Genomic DNA, 4,078 nt, shown 5'->3' on the forward strand with positions numbered 1-4,078 from the left:
GTGTGGCCTTATGACACACTTCTGGTGATGTCAGGGGGTGTGGCCTTATGACACACTTCTGGTGATGTCAGGGGGTGTGGCCTTATGACACACTTCTGGTGATGTCAGGGGGTGTGGCCTTATGACACACTTCTGGTGATGTCAGGGGGTGTGGCATATGCTAATGAATTATGTTAATGAGTTCCCCTAGCTCTTTTTCTGTGAAACAAGCCCTGCCAGAACCCAAGGACAGCACAAAACATGTAGCAGCTTCAAACGATTCTCCTAAAACATTTCTCAGGGTAGAAGCAGACTGTAAAAAAAAAACCCACCACACAACTTAAAGATCAAGCCCCTGGGTGAATATCTAAAGAAAAATGTTTTGAGAGTAAAAGAGTAAGGTCAGCGCCAGGCAAGCCTCCAGGTGGGACCTGGGGGGATCCCCCGGAATTACAGCTCATATCCAGACTACAGAGATCAGTTCCCCTGGAAAAAAAGGATGCTTTGGAGGGTGGGACTGCAGGACATTGTTACCCCCACTGAGGTCCCTGTTCTCTCCAGGATCCATCCCAAAATCTCCAGGAGTTTCTCAACCTGGTTTTGATAGTCCTGCCCCCCATCCCCACTGGTGGCTTGGGGACCCTGGGGACCCTATGTGGAAGGCCACTTGAATCCACCTTGTACTCAATCAGACCACTGGTCTATCACAGATGGCTTCCACACAGGGACAGGATTTTGTGGATTACCCATTGCTGGTATGGCAGCAGTAACAGATTTTCCATGTGGCAGATTTCCCAGTAGTTTTCCCTGCCCCAGTTCCATAGAAGTGGGGCTTTTGCAGTCTTTTTTGTAAAAATAAATAAATAAATAAATCAGCACTAGAATAGGCTTCTATTGCTACACTGTTATACTTAAAGGTCTATCAGGTCGTGAGTTCCCAGCTTTCATTTTCTAAAAAAGAAAAATCTCTAGTCCCTTCTCTTGCAAAGATTTTTCCCTATAGCTTTGCAATGGAGGAGACTAGAGACAGGCCTTTTTTTAAAAAGCTGAAAATTCAGAGCGCCTGATACACCTATTATCAAAATCATGTGTCGATTGCGCGATATTTTAGTGCTGATTTTTTAAAGAAGTCCACCATTGTGGGGGGAGGAAACGGCTGCCGTGGGGGCAAGATCAGGGAAGGGGCCTACCAGAGAGGGCCAGAAAATCCAAATTTCTTCACATACACAGCAGCCATCCAAGCTATACTGCAATCTTTCTCAAAACGTCAGAGCAAAGTAGGTTTGAGAAAGGACAAAAGCCAGGGCACCCTCTGGAAGTGCACAGGTGCACCGTGATTCTGTGGGGAAGCAGGGGGGGTGGATTGCTTCCCCCCAAAAGCATTGAATTTAGGGCAGACAACTTGTGCGGAAAGGGCCAGGGTCAATATTGCCTACTCAGACTGGCAGTGGCTCTCCAGAGTCTCAAGCTGAGGTCTTTCATATAGAGTGCATTCAGATGGGCCATTTAAGCTGGCATAAACTGCTCCAGTTGGAACCAGAGCAGTTTGATCCGGAAGAAACACGATCACACTCACCCCCTGACTGCACAGCACATAACAATATGCCCGTTCACACTACCGACGTGCAGCAGCATGCGTTGGCGGTTTTTAATTTTTTTTAAAATGTTTTGCACATGCGCATAGGCACATCCACAGAGTTGAGATCTTCGCGCAGGTGCAGAACACCCCGTCATGAAAAGCGTGCCCTGAAGTGAAGACTTCCCTTTAACCTTTTCCAGTGAAAAGGACCTCCGTGAGGTCCCGGACTCGTCCGCAGCCTAAAATGAAGCTTCTTTTTTTTCTTTTTTTTTTAACAAATGCCGGGGTGAAGCTTCGCCCAAGCGCACATCGAGGAGGCTAAAAAAAAATGGTGGCTGAAAAGTGGAAGCCTCGGGCTTCCGAACGGAAGTGGCTCTATACCGGCGGAGAGCGATCAGACGGGGATAATGTGGCTAGAACCGGAGCACTCAGGATACCACCACTTGGGGACCTAGTAGCAGAATACACCAGTTCAAAGGGTGTTTGTAACGATTAGAGACGGAAGGCAGATGTTGGCTGTGTGATCGCCCGTAAGTACTCCAATTCTAACCGGCTCGTATACCGGCTCAAATGTCCCGTCTGAACGCACCCATACAGTTGCCAGCTCTGTGTGGGGGAACTACTTGGAGATTTTGGGGGTGGAGCCTGGGGAGGGGAGGGGAAGGAAGGAAAGGGACCTCAGCAGGGTATAATGCCATAGAGTCCACCCTCCAAAGCAGCCATCTTCTCCAGGGAGATAGATCAAGTTGGGTAGCCATGTTAGTCTGTCTGGAGGAATAGAAGACAGAAAGAGTCCAGAAGCACCTTAAAGACTAACAGAATTTGTGTCAGGGTTTGAGCTTTTGCGAGTCACTGCTCAGTTCTTCACGTATCTGAAGAAGTGAGCAGTGACTCACGAAAGTGCATGCACTGACACAAATTCTGGTAGTCTTTCGGGTGTTACTGGACTCTTGCTGTTTTCTCCACGCAACTGATCTCTATCTTCTGGAGACCAACCATACTAACAGGAGATTTCCAGGCATCACCTGGAGGTTGGCAACTGCCCTTTCATGCCACCTATTTACCTGGTCCTTTTAAAAATCTGATTACGGTGAGGATCGAACCTGGGACCTTCTGCATGCCAAGCAGATGCTCTTGCCCCGAGCTATGGGCCCCTCCAGGGCATTCCGCAGGGGTCATTATGGCACCACCGGAAGACACTTTCTCTGGCCATCCCCCCTGCTTCACCTCTTAACTGACAAGCTGGGCACACGATTCATTTGCCCGTGTCGAGAAATGCTATGATCCCGGGAGGTCCAGCACCGCACAACTCTTTCTGAAAGCTCGTCTTGACCTTTGCTCCTCGGCAGTCTTATTCAAGGCTGTAGGGATACTTTGGGGTAAGTGCCTTGAGCCTCGGAGTCTGGTTAATAATTTACAGCGCCCTTCTCGACTGCCAAGTCCTTTGTAATGGGCTTTACCACAGCCTGGTGCATTTGGGCGCTGATGGCACTTAAAACCGAGCTAAATATCTCGGCTGTGCAGCTCTTCGTTGCTCGGAGAGTGCTTGGGTAACGCGCGAGTCCTGATCTTGTACACTTGCTGTCGCCGAGCAAAGCCAGACTGTTATTGCAGCTCCCCGACTGCCCTCCTGAGCATTTAAAACGTCTGTGGAAAGCAATAAAATGAGAGAAGTCTCTGCAACGCACATGTACCCCCTAAAGGGCGCATTACTTTATCCATTTAAAAAAATGTGCAAAAGGGCTGAACTCTGAGGGTCTTATTGAGAGGGTGCTCGTGTTAATTTGGTCTAAATACAGGCACCTGTGGTTTTGAACGCAGTGATTTCGGGAGAAGGCACGCGGTGGATTAGGATGCTTTCAGCTCGTCTGGTCTAAAGGCGCATTTACCCCCGAGGAGCTCCAGTTTATGTTACAACAGGCAACTTTTAAAGTGCAGCTCAGGAGCAAAGATTGAACGGCTCAGCATTGTTCGGCTTCAGCCCGGGCGAGCACTCTAAGTGGAATGAAAGCCGCACTGTGCCCTACAAAAGCAGGCTTTAAAACACTTCATTGACATTGACCGGGAAAGGGGGGGGGAGGCTCCAAGGCTGTTTGTTCTGGTCCTGGGATCTCCGGTTTTCAATAGCGGTGCCTTGAAATATGCTGCTTTGTAATCGGTGGAACCAGAGAAAGGCAGGCTGCAGGTCACAGTTTTATTTTTATTTTCTCCGTTGCTGCCGCTCAGTGTGCTTTCAGGCGGCCCCATGAAGCCTCGCACAAATTGTGGGCGCTAGAAGGGTGTACCCCGACCCCGTGCTCCTGAACTGCATGGACAGAGGATCTCCGCAGTGCCTAATCTTTCCGCATTTGCCTGCCACTCTGGATTTTCTCAGTGTTCGAGTCAAGGCAGTTTAAGTCCATGGCGAAACAACATCCAAATAATCCAGGGCAACAGCAGGCTGAAAACTGGGCTGACCACTGAAGGGAGGTAATGTAATGGAAAATGGGGGGGGGGGGACCGGAATAAAAAAAAGGCCCG

This window comes from Gekko japonicus, unplaced genomic scaffold (genome assembly GCF_001447785.1).
Source record: "Gekko japonicus isolate JY-2015 unplaced genomic scaffold, Gekko_japonicus_V1.1 scaffold526, whole genome shotgun sequence".
Lineage (NCBI taxonomy): Eukaryota > Metazoa > Chordata > Lepidosauria > Squamata > Gekkonidae > Gekko > Gekko japonicus.